The following is a 22,711-nucleotide window of genomic DNA, read 5'->3' on the forward strand; positions in this document are numbered from 1 at the left end:
TCATGGTTAATTTGGGCTATTGCATTGCCCCTTCTCTGAGATATCTGCTGCTCTTATTGGTAAAATGTATTAAAATCCCAAAGAAAGATGTGTATAAAAAATGAATAAATGACGTAATGAATAATATGTGATGTATATTAATTTATGTGATGTATACTTACAGGCACATAATTATTTGTTTTCTGGCATAACTATGCAATGAAATAAGAGATTGTAACACATGAGGTACACAAAAATCATATTTATTGTGTAAACAGACAAATGACATTAACTATAGAATTTGGTATTCATGATTGTGTTAAATGTTATATATATTTTCAAATGTGGAAAGTGGATCCAATCTTTTTCTTCGCGATTGAGCAGGTTTCTTCTAAATCAAAGAAAAATAAAAAAGTATTAGTGCACAATCATCTGCTATACTCAATTTTACGGGCTAAATATTAGCGCAAAATAGTTGGAGTAAACTCAAGAGTTAACACCAGCCTCTTGGAACATCAGTTCCAAGTGCAACTATATGACAACTATATATAAAAAACCTCAATAAATTTGAGTTTATTAGAGAAATTATTTATAGATTACATTAGGGTCGACTTTGAATTTCGGTATAAATTCTCTTCCAAATCAGTTTCAGCTTTTTCCACCCAAAACATCAATTTCTGAAAATCCTCTTACCACTAAATTTCCAATTTCCAACTCAAATTAAATAACCAAATGCCCTTAGCACTAAATTTCTTCCACATACTGAATAATAAGATTAAAAATGCACAACTATTTTTAAAATTTATTGTGGCTTATTAATAATAAATTAACGCCTACACTTTTTTTTATGTATTTTATTCCAGTGATTTTGTCTCTTTCATATAACACCAAAACTTACATGTAAGGCTATGTGCGCACGCTAAGTTTTTGGTGCAGAAATTTTCTGCACCCAAAACTGCATTTTCCAGCAGAAAAACTCACCAAAAAATGAGGTGCATTTTTGACCGCATTTTGAAGCTTTTTTGCCATGCATTTTCATAATGAAGTCAATGGGTGGAAGGGCTGAAAAACGCAGGCGGCAAAAATGCACCAAAAACTGACATGCTGCAGATTATTTTCTGCACCAAAACCTGCAAGGAAAAAAGAAGCAACATTCGGACAGCACTTCAGAATTGATATTGCTGGCATAAGGATAGATATGCCGAAACTGCACCAAAAAAAGCATAAAAAAAACGAACAAAAAAACGCAGTGTGCACCCAAAGCCTTAATGTCTCCTAAGCAAAAATGCAGACCACAAAAGTAGAAATGATAAGTTCTACCCAAAAGAAAGATTTATGTTAAGGACCATGTGGAAAAATCGAATTCTAGGGTGAATTGTTACATGATCCTACATGGACATAACTGGAGGACAAAGAGTTAAATGCTGAAACATTTTAAATTTGTTGAAAATTACAGTAAAGTGCAATCGTGCATAAAGGATAAGAACAAGAGGTAAGATATGGCTAAAAAATCCCCAAATTATCCTGCAAAAGTGCATGTGCAATGACAAGGTGCTAATAAAGGGTAATAATCTGATATATATGCAGTACAAAGAGAATCACTACAACCAAGAAACTCTGGGCCAAATATAACGCCAGTTAAACAGAGCTATATGCAGAAAAATGGTAAGCAGCCATAATTATGACACATACAAATAGTGAACTGCATACAGCGCAGAAGGACTGGAAATATAAATATATTACTAATTACCTAAATAAGAGCAGAGCCCAGGGTCTGTGGGGGTGTGCCCCAACGCACATTTCACGGCCTATGCGGTCACCTGCCGCTTCATCAGGGGAAAAAAGGAAGTGGATGCACCTATGTCAAGTGCAACGCTGAAATACACCCGCGGCCGGAAGTGAAAGTGGCCGTAGTACCTCCTACAGAGGTGAACATGGAGCGGCGCTTGGGCGCACGCGCTCGACTCCACCCAGTGCAAACCAAGCCATCCACGCGCCATAGCGTATGCGTGAGAACCAGGACATGTCACCATTGCCCCCGCGCACGTGCAGACGCAACGAGATGCCAAGCCGTGCCAGGAGAGAAGCGAGCAAGCAATTGCAGGCACAATGGCCGAAGATGAAAACAAAGAAAGAAGGCGGGGGCCGCGGGCAAGTGTAAGCGGCCGCGGTAACTTCCCACAAGAGGGGTAATGTTGCTTTACGATGTCATACTTTTTTCATTACTTGCCTGTCATGGCTGGTAATGCTCAGGGTAAAAGAGGTGTAGAGATTGAAATTATACTAACATATAAATATACAGCATATAGATTTATATTTACCATCTCTGTCCATTCTAATATCTATTGTTCCAACGACCACCGTGATGGCCGTTACCACCGTGATGACCGCCATGGTGGTTGCCATTATAACCACCGTATCCATTGTTCCAGTTGTTCCAGCGTGGGCCATAGTATGGGCGGTTATAACCGTAAGCAAATCCTGGGTTATATCCGAACCTATAGCCATTGCCACCACCGAATCTGTTATATCCACCAATATAAAAAGGGGACAAAATTGGTCCTGCACCAAAACCTTAAAAGAAAAAAATGGAGTATGGTAAGTTTGAGCAACAAATATTGCACATTGGTATAATCTCTAGGTCTTTGACATGAACCTATATTATATTAATCATAAGTTTATCACATTGGTAAAAACAGCATGTATTGTATATTTTTGCTATTTATATTTTAAATACAGCAAATTTCTCACTTCAAAATACACGTTCCCAACACAAGCAAATTCCATGTTGGTATTCTAGTTTTTTTCCGCCACTTCTTCAAAGAGATATAACTTGATTTTTCCACCTATATAGCTGTCTAAAGCCTGCTTTACACGTTGCAATTTTGCATACGATATCGTATGCGATTTGCAACGCCCCCATCGTATGTGTGGCACGTTCAATTTGTTGAACGTGATGCACATACGAGTAGCCCCCCGTCACACGTACTTACCCGTCCATACGACCTCGATGTGGGCGGCGAACGTCCACTTCCTGGAGTGGGAGAGACGTTCGGCGTCACATCGACGTCACGCGGCAGCCGGCCAATAGAAGCGGAGGGGCGGAGCTATGCGGGACGTAAACATCCCGCCCACCTCCTTCCTTCCGCATTTTTGGCCGGCAGCCGCAGGATGTAGGTAAGATCTGTTCATCGTTCCCGGGGTGTCACACACTGCGATGTGTGCTACCCCGGGTACAATGAACAATCTGACGTTCAAGTCTAGAGAAAGGTACGATGTGTATGCGATGAACGTTTTACCGTTCAATCGCACGTACCTGTCACACACTGCAATGTACCTTACAATGCCGGATGTGCGTCACTTACGACGTGACTTACGACACATTGTAAGCTACATTGCAGCGTGTAAAGCAGGCTTTAGGGCTTTTTTTTTTATTGCAAGATAAGTTGTACTTTTAAATTTATTTTCCATACAGTGTACTGGAAAATGGGGAAAAAAAATCAAGGTTTATTGAAATTGTGAAAAAAATGCAATTTTTTTAAAAAGTTTTACTTTTACCACCCATAGACATGATTCTCCAGGTCAGTACAGTTTGCCAAGTTTTTTTTATTATTTTAGTAGTGAAAAAAACTACTTTTGAAAATTTGTAAAACACATTTTTATTGTTTGTGTTGCTATTTTCCAAGACTTTTTTTACTTTTAGATCAGTGGACCTGTGTGAGTGCTTGTTTATAGCTGAACATGCTTACATTTTAATTGATTCCATATTGGAGTAGATACAATAGTTTATTCTGTTACATTGTGGTGACTAAAAATCAACAATTCTGGAGCTTCTAATTTTTTTTCTCCATTTTATATTTTGGTATATTGAAATTTTACAGTACCAGCGATACAGCATATTTCATTTTTTTATTATATTGATTTTTAATGGGGGAAAAGAAAATATGATTGTAATTTTCTGTTTTTAAAAAAAAATTGTATTTTTTTTTTTTTTCTGTCCAGTCGCTTATATTACTAGTCGCTTATATTACCTTATTTTTTGGATTGTAAGACACGCTTTTTCCTCCAAAACTGGGGGTTAAATGGGGGTGCGTCTTACAATGCGGATATGGCTTACCGTGGCAGCTGTGGTGGAGTGCGGTCATAGGAGGCAGGATCGATGATACTGATCATGTCACTGGAGTGCTGCGATGGCAGCAGGCCCCTGATCTGACTGCGAGCTCTATTGAATCGCCCATGGTTGACGCAATGAATTTCAAGAAAATGGCTGTTGAGGCGGCGCATGTACTGATTGACGCAATGGACTTCAAGAAAATGGCCGCGGAAGCCTTTCTGTGCATGCGCCGACTCCACAGCCATTTTATTGAAGTCCATTGCGTCAACCATGGGTGCTGTCAGATTCGGCGCCCACTGCCGCAGCAACACCCTGGCACCCCACCCTGTAACCCTCCTGAGCCACTTCACTGCTGTGACACCCCCACAGATCAATAATAACGAATAACGTTTGGAACACCATTCTAAGTCTGAACTGGGTGCAAAAAACCTAAAAAAACATCACTATGGGGAGATAAGGTATGCACACCAGTGACTATGTAAGGGGAATACATGGAATAGCAGAAACTGCTGTGTGAATACTGACTTGAAAAATCCAATAGCTATGTGTAAAAGTGAAAATGTGAAAAATGGAATCTGCATTACTGCCATTAACATATGAATCAAGAGAAATTTAGCTACTGAATTGATCAATGCAATAGAGCCCCAACACTACACCAAAGTATTTCTCTACGTTGGGGTCCCTAGCTTGTGTGTCCTCTCATGCAGTTAAAAAACTTACCGTGTATGGGAAGCTGAGACCCAGGCTATTTATGCGTATTGTATGGATTGGCAATAGGTGTGGTGGGGAGGGTTCACAAACGAAAAACTACTAACAATAACGAATAACGTTTGGAACTCCATTCTAAGTCTGAACTGGGTGCAAAATGGCAGTAATGCAGATTCCATTTTTCACATTTTCACTCTTGCATATAGCTATTGGATTTTTCAAGTCAGTATTCACACAGCAGTTTCTGCTATTCCATGTATTCCCCTTACATAGTCACTGGTGTGCATACCTTATCTCCCCATATACCCCCACAGATCAATGACACCCACCGCGACACCCCCAAGGCCGAACCTTCGTCCACTGTCCCTCCTGAGATGCAACACCCGTCCTCTGAGCCCGCAGCATTACACTGCCTCCTGGGACCTTCCTAAGCCGCTGCACCACCGCCGCTTCCCCGGTAAGTATTAGGATTAAGACACACTAGGATTATAACATGCACCCTCATTTTAACATTAAAAATTATTTTTTGCTATTTTCCTCCTCTAAATTTGGGGTGCATCTTATAATCCGAGGCATTTCATAAACCGAAAAATACGGTATACTGCAATACAACTGGAATGCATTATATGTTGTTAACCCTTTCACAACCTTGCAATTTTCCATTTTTGCCCTTACGTTTTTTCCTCCCCTTCTTCTAAGAGCAATAACTTTTGTTTTTCATCTACACAGCCATAAGGGCCTTTTTTGTGAGTGACGAGTTGCACTTTTGAATGACACCATTCATCTCATCATGCGATGCATTGGAAAACAGTAAAAAAAAAAATCCAAGTGCATTGAAATTTGCAAAAAAATAGTGCAATTCCACTATTGTTTTTGGGTTTTTAATTTACCATGTTCACTGTATGGTAAAACTGACTGGCCAATATGATTCACCAGGTCAATACGAGTTCACTGATACTAGAAATGTATATATTTTATTTGTTTTAAGTGCTGGAATAACATTTGGAAATTTGTAAGAAAAAACTTTTTCCTTGTGTTGCCATTTTCTAACATCCGTAACGGTAACGCTCTAATTTTGGGGGATTTAGTGCTCTGTGAGGTCTTGTGTTTTGCACCTTGACCAGATGTTTGTAATAATAGGAATTTGGGGTAGATATGATGTTTTGACCGCTATTAATTGCATTTTATTTTAATGTTGAGAGACTAAAAAAATGTTATCCTGACATATTGATTTTTTTTTCTTGTTATAGTTTCGGTAGCAAACATTAGTTTACACTATTCTATATTAACCAGTAGCATATGTGGATTCCCATATAAAGCCCCAAGAGTGAAATATAGTTCTTAAAGAGGACCTGTCACTTGCTAAAAAAAATGTGGGTAGATACCGTGGAAAAATTCCTCAGCTCCCCTTAATTCTTCCTCTCTTTTCCAGCGTCATTAAATTGCAGAGATATTCACATTTGCTTCTTATGGAGCGCAGTATGTGAAATCTCTGCTTGCAGACCACCTGGGTGTTTTTCCAGAGTCTTCTCTGAATGGGTGTGTTTTCACCCTCGCTCTGCTATTTTCTTCTTGGTAGTGTCTGAGACTGATAGTCTGCAAGACCAGGTACCGACCTGTGATTGGCAGCATATGGGAGGAAAGATGTGAAAGTGAACGTCTCTAGAGGAGACTCTGAGGAAATACTCAGTTGAACTGCAAAGCAGAGATTTGACATAGTGAGCTACAGAAGAATCAAATGTGCATATCTGTGGAAATGCAGTAATACATTGCAAAACAGATAACAGCAGCAGAATCAGTGGAGCTCATGGATTTACAAGGTATCTCACTCACTTTTTTTGGTGGGAAGGGGGGCAGGTGAGCGATCCCCTTTAAGAACTGATATAAACTATAGTCACAAAGTTCAGTTTTTTATGGAGGGGGGGTTCAGAAGAGGAAATAGATACATAATATATAGTAGTAGTATTATGTCCATTGTTCTATTACTTCAAGATCCTCTCCACAAAAATATACTGTATAAAAATGTTCTAATATGTTTTCCTGTGTGAACTTTGCATCCAGTTGTAGGATGTGTCGTGTGATAGCAACCAGCTATGACCCAATATTGGGAATGGTAACACACAGTCTCTAACGTATTCCTACAGAAGGAATAAGTATAGGATAACACTGAGTTCCATGGATATACAGTATACTTTGAGACCTGTTAGTTCATCAACAATACAAAGATTTACTGAATGTCAGGACTCAGAGCTTATATGTCCCTTTCATATGAATAAATAAACTTGGTATTCTGAAGTATAATGCATTACTAACCGATGGCAAAATTGATACCAGACATGATGGTCGATCCTGCAAAATAAAGAGAGACACATGATGGAATATACGATCAAGTATGTAAATTTATAGTATTTTATTCTTATGCAGTCAGTCGAGAGTTTTTGACCACCTGCACCAGGAATCTGGTGGCAACCGGTCAGTTGAGGGCATAGACAGAAAAGGGCCCATGTCAAAAACAGTGTATGGATCCTTTGTAGTCCAATAATTCTGTCTATGACAGAAGCTAATTGCTGGTGTGGCGTTCGAAGCCGATCCCCTCAGTTCTTGGGCCCCTGTGCGGCTGCACCAATGATATGTCCATTCCTGCAGTCGGTGACAGCTTCCCCTTTTCTACCACCTCCCGTTAGTCCGTTACTATAATTTTTAACCTGTGAACTCTGCTTCCACCTGTATCTCCATTCAATTCTCCCTGGGCTAAGATATCTCATGGACACTGCCAGAATCTGGTATCTGGCTATGCATAACATTTTCAGCAGGTTATAACAGCCAAAGGGACCCTACTAAATAATAAAGATGCTTGTCATGAAGGGGTTAAATAATGATGAGACTGCAGTATCAGTAAAAGTGGCATTTTGTGTTACATTTGGAGAAATCACGTGTTATATTAGTTGTGTAGAGCTATTTGACAAGTTCTTGTTTGATTTATTGCAAAAGGCAGAACTAGTGAAAATTTTGCTAAAAAATATATTTAGCAATGGGGGTTGAATAATTTTGGTTGCAACTAAAATTATTCAGTTTAATTATTTTTGACCCTTGATGTGACATGTTCAAGTCATTTCATGGTAGTTCTGGGGTTAAACTAAACATTTAAAACCTGTTTTCATCATATGTTTGATTCTAAATTATGAATATTATAGGGAAAGGAGATATAAATCTTCCACATGTCTAATATTGAACACATTTACTTTCTTCCCTGTGAATTTTTAGCAACATTTTTTTTAAAAAAATTGCCATTGATTTTTATATGTAAGAAATTTGATAAAGGAGTGCAGGGAGGTGCACAGAAAATTACATGATGAGCTTCACCACTATTGTGAGTGCCTTACTCATTTACTTTCTCATTAATTGTTGGAAGTATGACCATCTTGCTTTTTCAATACCACTTGTTTTCTAATGTTGTTGTGATAGCACAAGAAAACCAGCATGACCCAAGTCCTCTTTTCCGCAAAGCCTCGAAACAATAACTGGGGCTGCTTCATTGGGATGTACAAACAAAAAGATACAGCAGCACTCTGTAAGCGCTAAGACATGTGCAAACATAGAATATATGAAATTTAAACTGAATTAATGCTATATGAAACATACAAAAAGTGAGGGTACTTAGCTCATAAATTGACCAATCGTGAGTCCATCAACCAAGGCAAGGTGACCTTTTTTTGATGGAACCCTAACCTAATCTTAGCACTTACAGAGTGCTTGTGTCACGTGTATAGGGACAGGTTCAGGGCTAGTTCTCACCTTACCATCTAGACCATGCACTTTAAATGGGTTTTTTTCCTTTTGGCACTGGTGGGTTTAATGCTCTTTTTTTTTGCAGCAGCAGACTGCTTCAGCTGGCGGCAGTTAAGCAATTGCCAGCCGGGATATAAGCCTTCTGCTTCCTGGACTTGTTGCTGGTTATTCATTCAGTTAGGAGCTAGCCAGGGATCAGAGTGGACGTGTCTTATGGCTGCTGCTATTCTGTGATTTTTGTAAGTGGTTTCTTCTAACTCCTTTTTTTGTTATACCCTTACCCTTACTCCGTGGTCATCCCCTGGTGCAGGTTATTGGTGTGTATAGGTTTTTGTTTACCCGTGTCTGGTTCTGTGTTGGTGGATTGTTGGGCTCCATCCGGGTCAATCCCCAGGGTGGTTGGGACTTAGTTTTTAGGGCCTGGACAGGCTTGACCCTGACTACCTCTAAGTCTACCGTCGGGATAGTGACAGCGCAGGGTCCTCAGACTTAGGGTCAGCCTTGTAGTCCCAGTTCCGTCTTTACTACCGCATTACAGTTTGTGTATCCTGTAGTCCTAGTAACTTTTACCTGTTCCCACTTGCTGTTTATTTGTTTGTTTTTTTTTCATTGGGATGTAGTAGAGTTGATTTGAAGGATTTGGGTCCAGCAACCAAGTCGGTAGTCCATAGCTACTGGAAAAGAGTCCTACAAACTGCCTTCTGCCTGCCGATATCCTGGGGTCTCTGCTAATTAGTACACCGGGTGAGACAACATTGTTGTACCAGGCTTACTACTACTCAAAGGATGATGTCGACAGGTAAGAGGTTCCCAGGGCTCTGGTCCGATGGCCACAGACTACTGATATGGCCACCGGACCTGTGAATCTTTTTGCTCAACTCTACTATGAAAGTTTAATTGCGATATTGAGACTAGTGTCAAAAATATGAAAAAGTGGAATTAATATTAGTAAGAAACTTAAATATAAAATATGCAACCAACTAAACAAAATGACAATAAATCACCTCCAAACTTCTCACTTTTTTATATATTAGTAAAGGATTCAGCCTTTCATTTTGTTAATTGTAAATCCAATCAATATTTCACTATTATGCCATAAAGCCAGACCAGAGAACGTTTTTCTGTATCCGCTAGGATGCACTAAGGTAGAACAATGTTTTTACAATAAGTTTAGGTACTGTATTTCAAACGCTTAACATTAAAGTATTAAACTACAATAATCCCCTTCCTTTAGAATAGCGCACACATAAAAATGATAATCAGAACAATATAAAAGATGAAAACAAGTATACAATCGGCTCTATATGTTTGCTTGCTACATACCAACTCCTGGAGCCTTTAGGTAAAATTAAAGTGAATGTTATTCTGAGAGAAGACGGCTACTTTTATTTATAGTGAGAATGATTGGGCGGAGGCAGTCGGATCACACGGGGCAGGTGCTTAGATTTTCTTCCATATTCAATATAATTAGTAAACAGTTTTCTCTCGGCCCTCAATTAATTGCCAAGACATTCTCTGTCTCTGAGACATCTTTTTAATTAGCGCAATCACAGTATTAGCAGCGCTGACTTCATTGTAATCAGACCAAACACAACTTTGGAATTTACAATACTGTATAGCTACATAGTTTAAATTATGGTAATGAATAAAGTCATCCCTTGCATTCTTATGTATTTTGTAAATAATGTCTGGGGATAATGTTCGTGACGCCACCCATGGTGTGTGGTAACGTGAGGGACCACCGCTGCCGTTTGGGGAGCCAGTTGACGATGGTGTGGCAGCTAGAGATGTTAACCCCTCCGTAGGCAGGGGAGTGGTTTTTCGGGACTCGGTGATGGATTGAACAGGGGGACCCGTCGGGAGTAGAGGGATATCAAGTACTCACACAGTCCAAAGACACTGACGCTGACACCAGGTAAACCAAACTCTTGAATGCTCCGTTGCTGTTGGACGAGCATGCTGGGTCCGTGCCCCTTTGGTGTTGCTGGTTGGTCTGAAGCCTTGTTCCTTGGCACAGTGTGTCTCTTAAGTGGATCCCTTTTGCCTAGAACTACTCAGGTCCCGCTCACCTGCGTGGCTAGCAAGGTGAGCTTGCTCTCAGGGTTCACGCTTGGGATTTTCTGGATGGTTATGGGAAGTCCTATCCCCCTCGTTGCGCTAGTACCCCGATTTTGGAGCGGGTGGGGAACGGTTCCTGAAGACTCCGTTCCTGTCGGGTGAATTACTGGGCTGCGTGAAGCTTCTTCCCAGCCTAGGGTCCGCGTATCCCGTCGTGTCCTGGCCCCTGCCCGGTTGTAGCACAAGGCAGCCGGCCCGCTCTCTGTAGTGGCACCGTGCCCCCTGTCACTACCCCTGCGACTGGGGTTCCAGCTCCTACTGGCCAGGCCAACGTCTGGCACCTGGGATGGGTACAAGAGCCCAGCTCCACAGCGAGACCTGTCCTGTCACCGCTGCTCAACTCCTCTCCCTTCCCCATCTGGGTGGCTCTATTCCCCTCAGGCTGCCCAATGGGTGTCTGGTGGGTGTGGTGCAGAGTGTTCCACAGAATTTTGTACACCTGTTGGTAGCAACACCAAACTGACAGGACCCGTAACCAAGGATGAGCGGGTACCATGCAGAAGGGCAGATTGCACGGCACCCTTGTGACGACCTGATAGGCCAGGGCGTCACTTTGCTCAAGAGGGTTTAAAAACATTCTGTGGGATAAATGATACTATTAGAAACTACAGCTCATCCTACAAAAAAGCTGTAATCCATCTCCATAGGCAGAATAAAAATAAGTTATGGCACTCATAAAATGTAGCACAAAAGCAAAACAAATTTTAAAAATGGAAGATTTATTGTACAATATATTTACTTTGGGTATTAAAACAGAAAAACAAATTGGTATGTTTGGCAGCAGAAGAAAGGTAACGCCAATTTTAATGTGATGTGAATATTGTAAAAAATGTTGACAATGGCAGAATTATTTTTTCCTTCATCTCACTTCCAAAAAGCTGTACGGTAAATACCAGTGATCAACTATATCAGAAAACTGACCGGCAGCTTCCAGAATGTGAACAGGTGCCGACTGAAAAAACAACGTAACTACAAAAGCATATCCAGTGGCACTCAATAATATAAGGATACATTGGCATTGCATTACTGCTATATGAATATTGGAGAAAGGAGAAACATACATAGCTAATGTGAAAAATGAGTAAAAAGACAAAGTGTCACGCTGGGTGTGGGAAGAGACACCCAGCAAGTGGACTCCTGTGAATAAGGGAGGCTGAAACACAAAGAGGAGGGGTGACCAGGGGCTCCTGCACTGATTCTGACACTGGGGGGCCCTGCGCTAGCCCTCAAACCACAGGTACCTATAAGGGATAGGAGGTGTGGCCCGCCAACGTGCCCCTGTCTCCTAGCCAGACTCTAGGACTAAATCCCACCACCCACCAATCCACGGAGGGAAAAACAAACACAAAAATAAACAGCAAAAGGGAAAAAGGAAAAACAACAACTTATCTTGAGAGGGAATCTTCAGAATAAAGAGCAACAGTATTCTGAAGCCACATGCACTCCTAAGCAAGCAACTTCTCCAAGTGAAGAGTATAACCGGCACTGGAGGAGTGAGAGGCCCCACGTTATAAATGCCCTTAATTACCAGCTGCAGGAAAGGCTCCTCCAACCTGGCAAGGAAACAGAAAAAAAACCTAAATCAAGCCCTTAAAGGGACAGCGTCCTTAACGTCTGGACGATCGCCGGGCTCTTCTGCACCTGGTCCCAGCAGCAGAACCTGAAGGTCCAGACACATCCGTGACACATAGGCATTGCATTACTGATTTGGAAAGATTGATAAAAAGAGATTTTTAGCTTATGAATTGGCCAATCTATGTGAGCCCGATAACCTCGACAAGGTGATCTCATTATATAGGGAACCTAACTGTAAATGCATCTATGTGATATTATAATCTGCGTGTCTGGGCAGATATGTCCCTGGCTAAATAAGATGGTGGACATATGCGGAGAGCTAGGTCAGAACAAATGCACTATAACTATAACAGAAAACTCACTAGCAGCTTCCACAAATGTGAACAGGCGCCAACCAAAAAAACAATAATGATACAAGTGATCAAAAAGTTGTATGTACCCTAAATTAATATTAATGATAATGTCAGCTATCGCACCATGCAAATTCCTCTCTACGTCTTTAAGTTAATTGAAATGTAGGTGATCAGATGGCTCTCTACTCCACACGACTAGCATGTTGAAGAAGGTCAGATGAGACCAAAATAGAACCTTTTGGGCTAAATATAAAACGATATCTGTGATGGAAAACTAACATTGCAAATCACCATGAAAACACCATCCCCGCTGTCAAACATGGTGGTGGCAGCATCATGCTATGGGAAGGCTTTTCTTCAGCAGGGACATGGAAGCTGGTCAGTATTGATTGCAAAGGAGATGGAGTTAAATACAGGGCAATCCTGGAGGAAAACCTGTTTGAGGCTGCAAAAGACTTGATACTGGAGTGTAGGTACACCTAACCAGCAAGACATCAATCATGTTTTTGTGTGTGAATGGCACACTCAATGTCCAGACCTAAATTCCATTGAAAATCTGTGGCAAGAGATGATAATTGCTGTACACAAACGCCTCCATCCAATCTCACTGAGCTACCACTTTTTTGTAAAGAATGAGCAAAAATTCAGCCTTTAGATGTGCAAAGCTGTTAGAGACATACCCCAATAGACTTGCAGCAGTAATTACAGCGAAAGGTGGTCTTACAAACTGTTGACTCAGGGGCTGAATACAAATGCAAGTCACAACTTTCAGATTTTTATTTTTAAAATATTTAGAACACCATTTATAATTTCCATTACATTTCACAAATACATGCTATTTAGCGATGGTATATCACATAAAACCCCAACAAAATGCAAATTGTCTCTCCAGTAAAGGAGACAAACTCTAGCACAGCGCCACCTATTGGAAGTAGCGATCCTAAAAGTCACAAGTGGATTTTTAACAATCCTTTGCAATATGACTCAGGATATATAAGCCAGATCAGAATCCCAATTTGCAGACACGGTGTTTCGGGGTGCTTGCCCCTCGTCAGTGCAAAGTATGGGGGGTGTCTTATCTGGCTCATGAGAAAGCTATGTGGGGACCACGGGGGAACACTATTCTCCTTAAGGAGACTTTGCAAGCCAGTCTGGCTGCCAAGTAAGGGGACTTATAGCTGCCACGCCCCTCTAAGAAATATTCAAATTGTCTCTCCAGTAAAGGAGACAAACTCTAGCACAGCGCCACCTATTGGAAGTAGCGATCCTAAAAGTCACAAGTGGATTTTTAACAATCCTTTGCAATATGACTCAGGATATATAAGCCAGATGCAAAGTCTCCTTAAGGAGAATAGTGTTCCCCCGTGGTCCCCACATAGCTTTCTCATGAGCCAGATCAGACACCCCCCATGGCAGCCTCCATGCGGCGGTGGACACCGCGCTTATCACCCACGCTGAACTCCTCTTCACGAATGTGCTTACTGAGGAAGGTCTACGGACCGAAAACGTTTTGTTGTTGTTATGCACATTAAATAAATCACACGTAGCAGCCAATCTTGGGAGTGCCTTGTATTCTTCTATTGACAAAAGGCCTTGGAACCTGAAGCGCACCCCTACATCTATTATCATCAGCACAGAGGAAGTGCCATTTACTTCTTGTTGTGTTTTACTGATAGGCAAACTATCTGCTTTTTATAAGGTCTAATAGACAGATGCTTATGGCAAACCTGGGGGCCATTGATAGTTCTCTGGCTGCCATGATGATCACTCATCAGCACCAAAGTGATTATGTAGATGGGGGTGATGAGTTGACTGATGGGAAATCCCTGAACTCTCCCCATTCCATAGATGCTGTGGTTAATAGCATTTAATGAGTTAAACAATCGTGATGCAAAGTTGCTCTGGTTGCGTTGCTTGATGTAAGTATTACCAAACTTAATGCCATTTATATTTTATTCTTTGAAAGAGAATGCAAATCAGTTTGTTAAACCAGGTGACATTTTCTTTCTTTGCATTTGTAACATTGTTTGAGTAATAGGGCTCATTCAGACGACCGTTCCGTTTCTCCTGGTCAGTTCCTTTTTTTTTGCGGTTTTTGCGGACCTACTGACATGATCATCTTTTCAATGTGTTTTGTGTAGGATCAGATGGCACACAGAAGCACTTCCATGTGCCATTAGGTCCTACAAAAAACACATCAGTGTCCCTATGTCCATTCCGTTGTTATGGAATATGTCTGGAACATGTCCTATTCTGTTCCGCAATTGTGGACCGTGACACAATACAAGTCAATGGGTCCGCAAAATCCACGGAAGCCACACGGAATCACTTCTGTGTGGCTTCCGTCTATCGGTTCCCCTGCAGTCTGTGTCCCACTCCCCCACCAGCCCCGCAGCTGCTCTCACTGCAGTGTTTCAGCAGCCGTGGGGATGACGTGCGCTGACATCAGGAGGTTAGCTAAGTTCATTACCTGCGGTTATGAAGTCCGCTGTACTCCTAACATCAGCGCTCATCACTGAGTTCCATTCCGGTAGCGATATCACCTCAAGTCTCGCAACCGGCCTGAGACTATGACTTGCGGTGACGTCATGGGCCACCCGTGAGACTTGATGTGAGAACATGGTGGTCATTGAACTCAGTGACAAGCGCTGACGTCACAAGTTCAGTGGAGTTCATTTAAATCATAAATATATGAACACAATATATACCATGTCTTACAACATTTAAGTAACATTAAAGTGAATCTTAGCCAGAGAGAAGACAACTAGTTTTAAGCAATTAGAAGGACTTGGAGGAGATAGATTACACAGGATCGGTGCTTAGATTTCCAACGTGTCTTCAATATAATTTTCAAAGCATTCATCCTCTCTGTGACATCTCTTGTATTAGAGCAATATCAGTATTAGTGTGCAGCGTGCAGATATCATTGTGATGATTCCGAGCACACCTCGTGTATTTACAGTCTGGCTACATAAATAGAAATAGCTGCATAAATAGTTATGGTAATGAATCGATTCATCCCTAGCACATTTCGGGATTATTTATATACAATGTTTCTATGCGTCCATTAAGCACGTGCATCCAGTAACACATTTTCCAATGGATTTGCGGTATTGAAGTTGACCTAGAGCAGAATCTTTTGAGGCTTTCCCTCATTCTTTGATGTTAAAAGTCTTCCTACTTTATGTTTAAAATGAACATGTCAGCTGCAATATGCACCCAGAACCACGAGCAGTTCTGGGTGCATATTTCTAATCCCTGCCTAACAGTCCCTGTATACACTAGCATAGATAAAGGGATCTTTATAAAAAGTATTTCTAAAGATCCTTTATGATATGCTAATGAGCGCAGGGACTAGTCGCAAGGGTCTTTTTTTCCCCGACTAGTCCTCCCTCTTAGAATGTTAGCACATTCACAGGGTCAAGCTAACATGCTATTCAATGACCATTGCCCATCATCATCAGTGGTGACGCGCGTACCTGTATCCGTTGTCACTTCCTCACATACCGGGTTTAGGGTCAGTGCGCTTGATCAGAATGCCCACTAGACCTCTCTGAAGCCAGGACGCGTACACCCAGCTTCACACTGCGCATTATCGGAAGTGCCGGGACTTCTGATCATGCACACTGAGCCTAAACCCAATGTCTGAGGTGGTGACAACTGATACAGGTATGTGTGTGGCGCCCTGGACAAGCCAGGGGCCACAGAGCACAACACCCACACACCCAACGCTCCCGGTCAGGCACACCGAAGTCAGACACAAAACCCTTGTTGCCTTCCTCCAGGGGCTGATGTCCACACCAGGGGGTGGGCCAGGCGGTTGGCCCCGCCCACCGAGGAGTTCACAGTCCTGGAGGCAGGAAACTGTAGTCAGTTTAGCTCAGGCAGAGCTTAGTTGAGAGTTCAGCTAGGGAAGTGAAAGTGGAAGGAAGGAAAGTGGCAGCTGAGCAGACTAAAGTTGGTCCGGGTGTGTGGCCCGGGCGGTACAGCAAGGTTGGCAGACGGTGGTGACCGTCTGCAGGAGTGGCCTATCGGAGTCTACCGTAAGGACCGTGGACAGGCGGTGGCCCGGCGGTACCGGACCGGTACACAAGGAGAAGCCAGCACCATCTGGCAGAGGCTTACGGACCCCGGCAAGGCTAGGAGTCGCCGTGAATTTGCCAAATTCGTTAGCGAAGGGGACCTCCTGGGTTCCCCAGCAGCCAAGTCCCGACAGAAAGCAACAGTCCAAGAAAGACAGAAAGAGAAAAACAACACCGCAGCCGTCTGCGGGACCCGTCCATCCAGCCGTGTGTTTTACCGAGAACTGTGTCCTCATCATTGGCTGAGTGAGTACCACCGTGCCGTGCGCAACAGCGCTGCCCCCGCGACCCTGCACCTCGTCAGGCCCCGCAACCCGCCTGCCATCCATCCCTACCCCATCACCGGGCCCCGGGACAACCAACCCCCTACCCATGGAGGGGAGAACTAACAACAAAGCTGCTCCCTGTCACCGCTCCCGGGATCCCCGTCTAGAGCAGCGGTGGTGTCACCAATATCACCACAACCGTGGGTGGCGTCACGGACAATACTCAGATCCCCACAATCAAAATCCCCCTTTTCACTCACGGGCGAGGAGCGCCGCTCGAGTCCCCGGGATCTGGCCCACCGGTCAAGCCACCATCGAGCAGCAGCGGCAGCCGCAGCAGCGGCCGAACCCGAGCAGTGGGAGAGCGCAGCGTCCCCTCCTCCGCCCGCAACAACTTGGCGTCACGAACAGGATCCTACCGTTCTGCCAACTGGTGGAAGTGCGCCTTGTGTGACCGCCGGAGGTGTCCGGCCGAAAATTTGGAGAAGCCGCCATCTTGGGCGCGAAGAATTCCCGCTCGAGCGTCTCCTCGAGTAGTAGAGGCGTGAAGGCCAAAACCCCGCCCCTGTAGAGGAGGAGCCGAAAAGAGACAAAGGGGGACTGATGGCGTCTGGCCGCATGTAGCTCGCGGCTATACGAACAGGGACGCCGGGACCCCATGACCCGCTAACCCCTGCAAAGAATGTCCGCTCTACCCAGCTATGCGGAGGCTACCGAGCCGGTGCCCGGAACAGCGGCATGGCTGAGGGCCCGAACGGCAGGGATCTGCCGACACTACCGGAGGCAGATATGTAGGCTAATGGAGCAGTGGACCGCGGAGGTGGAGGAGGTAGCTGCGGTCGCCCGGGTGTACGGAATGGAAGCAATGATGGAGGAGCTGGTGAGTGACCCACGCCCCTGTGTCCCCGAGGGACCGGCCACTGCGGCTGAGGGACCCGGTTTACCCCTGGCCCCCATGTTGCCCCCGTCTTCCCCGCCCGTGCACCCCGCTGATGCTGGTCCGTCTGGCGTACATCCCCTCGTAACAGTAGCTGGAAGAGTGGCAGCCCTGCGGCAGCTGGCGGCAACCCGCCTGGCGTAGGGTCAGACGATAGTGACTGTGATAGTGACCTGACACAGAGCCTGTTTCAGAGGAGGATGAAGGAGTCATCGCCCTGGATGGCATGGAGGCCACTTACATTCCCCGGAGCGGAAATAACGGATACCGGGCGGCCCTTCCTCGTCGCGCCTGCTATGCGCTGGAGGGGCCGGTGTTATGATCCGAAACCATGGAAGATCACCACACATCATTGGCAAAAAGGTGACAAGAGCCTTGGCAACTAATCTGGCCGCCATCCCCTTACCAACCAACACAACTAGAAGTAGCCGAGGGGTGAACTAACATCCTGTGCACCACGAACCCAGCTGGAGAACTAACTATCCTAAAGGTAGGAAAGATGAATAACTCTCTGCCTCAGAAAATAGACAAGAATAGCAAGCCCCCCACATTCAAAGACTGCGGTGATATAGGAAAAACACAATACACAGGGAGATGACAGGATTAGCAAAAGGTGAGGCCCCCGCTGACTAAAATAGGAAAGGACAGGAAAGGGACTGATGGTAGCCAGAGAAAAACCCTACAAAATACCAACTTCCTGATGGTACAAAAAGGCCCTCAGATCGCTCGATCTGAACTCCGTCCTATACCAGGTGCCCTTGTCATACCAATGAACAGAAAACAAGAATTATAACAAATTCAACAAGCCATAAACACATGGACCCAAAGGAGCTATACTCCACACAGAACTGCAGGGAGTTCCTCAACAATCCACTGAGGGGAAAATCCCTGGAAGGAAATAAACTGAAACCAACCACAACAAATGACAAACCCAGATAAACAAAAGAACCAGACAATAAATAAAGAGCAAGCACTTATCTGGGGAAGATGTGGTGTAGAGCAGGATTAAGCAGGCTGAAAATACAAAGTACAACTGACATCCGGCAACAGCCTGCAATCAGACCAGGACTTAAATAAGAAGAGAATTAGGAAAGGAAACACCCACTGCACAACCCACCTGGTCTCTGTCCAAACCCTTCCTGGCCACCAGAGGGAGCCTCCCAGCAGCCAAGACATAACTAACATTCACAACAGGCCGGTGCCTGTGTTCTTCCACCCAGGGCCGGCGGAGGATGATGAAAGCGAGCAGTGAAGCCGGCGGTACTCCGCCTAAATGTTGTCCCCGTTGGGACCACCAGAGTACCGTTTAAATGTTTTGAAAATGAATGATAAGTGAATGATTACCGAGAAGATTCATCTGATTTGCTGCTTGATTGAAACCGGTCGTTGCCGGCAACTGGTCCCCGTTGGGACCCCCTTTTTCAAATTATGCGTAGAAACTACTACGAACAGGCCCGAGAACTAGCAGGGCAACCACGAACTTGTGGCTTGTAAATAATAATGTTGTTGTGGCTTTCCCCGTTACCGCCTCCGGAGAGACAGATTGGAGGAAGGGCCCGCAGTGGAGCAGGCTGGGGCCCAGCCACCACCGGAACCGGTGGCGATCCTCTGGGGGTTTTAGGGGTTCCCCATGGACGTGGGTCCCCTGAAAAGGACAGAACCCGCTCGGGCAACTTGTGCAGGACTGGGGTCAAGGGGTGCTGCCTGTTTGCTTAGGGGCAGCATCAGGGCCAGGTTGCTTGGGTGGGAGAGAGCGGAAGCCGTAACCGTTACGCAATGTTTAAGTAAGAGTACCTCCCGATGTGGGAAGATGTTATTTTAATTGTAATGTGTTACCGTTTTTCTATTTTTCAGTTTGTGAAAATAAAACCGGTGATGGACGGGCACCCCGCGGACGGTCTGCATTTAACTAAGGGGGAATGTGGCGCCCTGGACAAGCCAGGGGCCACAGAGCACAACACCCACACACCCCACACTCCCGGTCAGGCACACCGAAGTCAGACACAAAACCCTTGTTGCCTTCCTCCAGGGGCTGATGTCCACACCAGGGGGTGGGCCAGGCGGTTGGCCCCACCCACCGAGGAGTTCACAGTCCTGGAGGCAGGAAACTGTAGTCAGTTTAGCTCAGGCAGAGCTTAGTTGAGAGTTCAGCTAGGGAAGTGAAAGTGGAAGGAAGGAAAGTGGCAGCTGAGCAGACTAAAGTTGGTCCGGGTGTGTGGCCCGGGCGGTACAGCAAGGTTGGCAGACGGTGGTGACCATCTGCAGGAGTGGCCTATCGGAGTCTACCGTAAGGACCGTGGACGGGCGGTGGCCCGGCGGTACCGGACCAGTACGCAAGGAGAAGCCAGCACCATCTGGCAGGGGCTTACGGACCCCGGCAAGGCTAGGAGTCGCCGTGAATTTGCCAAATTCGTTAGTGAAGGGGACCTCCTGGGTCCCCCAGCAGCCAAGTCCCAACAGAAGGCAACAGTCCAACCAAGAGAGGGAGACACCGCCACCGCCAAGGCAACCGTTTCCCAGGGCCAGAGCCTGCGGGCAAAAGGGGCTCCTCCAGCCCATATCCAAGCTGGGGAGCGGGTTACCGGTGGGAACCCATTGGAACCATCTACCGTACATAGGTGCAGGGAAAGGCAGTCACCATCAACCTGCCGGGAGAAACAACACCGCAGCCGTCTGCGGGACCCGTCCATCCAGCCGTGTGTTTTACCGAGAACTGTGTCCTCATCATTGGCTGAGTGAGTACCACCGTGCCGTGCGCAACAGCGCTGCCCCCGCGACCCTGCACCTCGTCATGCCCCGCAACCCGCCTGTCATCCATCCCTACCCCATCACCGGGCCCCGGGACAACCAACCCCCTACCCACGGAGGGGAGAACTAACAACAAAGCTGCTCCCTGTCACCGCTCCCGGGATCCCGTCTAGAGCAGCGATGGTGTCACCAATATCACCACAACCGTAGGTGGCGTCACGGACAATACTCAAATCCCCACAATCAAAATCCCCCTTTTCACTCACGGGCGAGGAACGCCGCTCGAGTCCCCGGGATCCGGCCCACCGCTCGAGCCACAACCGAGCAGCAGCGGCAGCGGCTGGACCCGAGCAGTGGGAGAGCGCAGCGTCCCCTCCTCCGCCCGCGACATGTGCATCACTGCTGATGGCGCTGGGCAATAGACATTGAATAGCATTTTAGCACTCACCTGTGAACGTGCTAACATGCTAAGAGGGCGAACTAGTTGGGAGAAATAACACCCTTGCAACTAGTCCCTGGCCTCATTAGCATATCATAAAGGTTCTTTAGAAATAATTTTAATAGATTAAAACCACCCAAGTCAAAAAAAACATAGCAAAAAATTAATCTAGGGTTATTATACACAGGGACTACAGACAGGGCCTCGGATCTAGTAGGCAACGGGTAGAAACAGCAAGCAGTTATGAATGCAAGCACAGATCCTTGATAGGGACTGTGGATAATAATGTCGCGGGCGGGGAGGAGGCCGCTGCCGCCGCTGCGCTCTCGCTAACGCTCGGGTCCGGCGCTGCTGCTACTGCTGCTTTGTGGCTCGAGCGGTGGGCCGGATCCAGGGAATCGAGCGGCGCTCCTCGCCCGTGAGTGAAAAGGGGATAGTTTTTGGGATTTGGGAAGTCGGTCCGTGACGCCACCCACGGTTTGTGGTGAGGTTGGGACACCACCGCTGCTCTGGACGGGGATCCCGGGAGCGATGACAGGGAGCAGCCGAGATGTTTCTCTCCCCTCCGTGGGTAGGGGGGTTTTGGTGGTCCCGGGGCCTGGTGAGGGTAACTGGAGAGTGGATGGCAGGGTTTGGTGAGGTGCAGGGTCGCGGGGGGCAGCGCGGTGCCAGACTGCACGGTGGTACTCACTCAGCCAATAACGTATACGGAGTCTCTGGTAAAACAAATGCCTGGATGGACGGGTCCCGCAGCCGGCTGCGGTGGTCACGGTAGGTTGGCGGTGACTGCCTTTCCCAGCACCTGTAGTGTGTTTTCGGCCCCGATGGCTTCCCACCGGTAACCCGCTCCCTGTGTGGATACATGCCGAGGGAGCCCCTTTTGCCCGCAGGCTCTGGCCCTGGGAATTGTAGCCTTGGCGGTGACTGTATTTCCCTTCATGGTTGAGCGGTTGCCTTCAATCGGGTCTTTGCTGCTGGGAAACCCCGGAGGTTCCCGTCGCTAACGGATTTGACCGGTTTTACGGCGACTCCAAACCTGGTCGGGGTCCGTAGGCCCTGCCGGATGGTGCTGGCTTCTCTTCGCTCCCCGGTTCGGTACCGGCGGACCACCGCCCATCCCCGGTCCTACGGTTCCGCATCGATTGGCCCCTCCAGCAGACGGTTACCACCGTCTGCCAACCTTGCTGTATGTGCCCGGGCCACGTACCCAGACACGGTCAGACTGCTCCTCGCTTGCTACTTACTCCTTCACTCTCCCTAACTCAACTCTCCTCAACTCCTTCCTTTCCCGCCTCCAGGACTGTGTACTCCTCAGTGGGTGGGGCCAACCGCCTGGCTCCACCCCACCTGGTGTGGACATCAGCCCCTGGAAGGAGGCAACAAGGATTTGTGTGTACGGCTGATGTGCCTAACCGGGTTGTGGGGTGTGTTGTTGCAGTACCTGTGACGTCCTGGCTTGTCCAGGGCGCCACATTCCCCCTTGGTTAAATGCAGACCATCCGTGGGCTGCCCGTCCATCACCGGTTTTATTTTGTAACTGTAAAAGGTAGAAAACACATATTAAACATTAAACATAAGCATATTTTTCTGAAACTTCCCTTAA

The 22,711-nt window shown here is 45.8% G+C and overlaps 1 long non-coding RNA gene across 1 annotated transcript; it reads right to left on the minus strand.

Moving 5' to 3' along the window:
- Nucleotides 1-221: 221 nt before the first annotated feature.
- Nucleotides 222-9,960, minus strand: LOC142245905 (uncharacterized). The gene is made up of 4 exons (XR_012724809.1): nt 9,914-9,960; nt 7,115-7,150; nt 2,301-2,553; nt 222-370 (listed from the first exon to the last, which is right to left on the minus strand). It is a non-coding gene; the product is annotated as an uncharacterized LOC142245905 (long non-coding RNA).
- Between the last annotated feature and the right edge of the window lie 12,751 nt (nt 9,961-22,711).

This window comes from Anomaloglossus baeobatrachus, chromosome 7 (assembly GCF_048569485.1).
Source record: "Anomaloglossus baeobatrachus isolate aAnoBae1 chromosome 7, aAnoBae1.hap1, whole genome shotgun sequence".
In the NCBI taxonomy this organism is placed as follows: Eukaryota; Metazoa; Chordata; class Amphibia; order Anura; family Aromobatidae; genus Anomaloglossus; species Anomaloglossus baeobatrachus.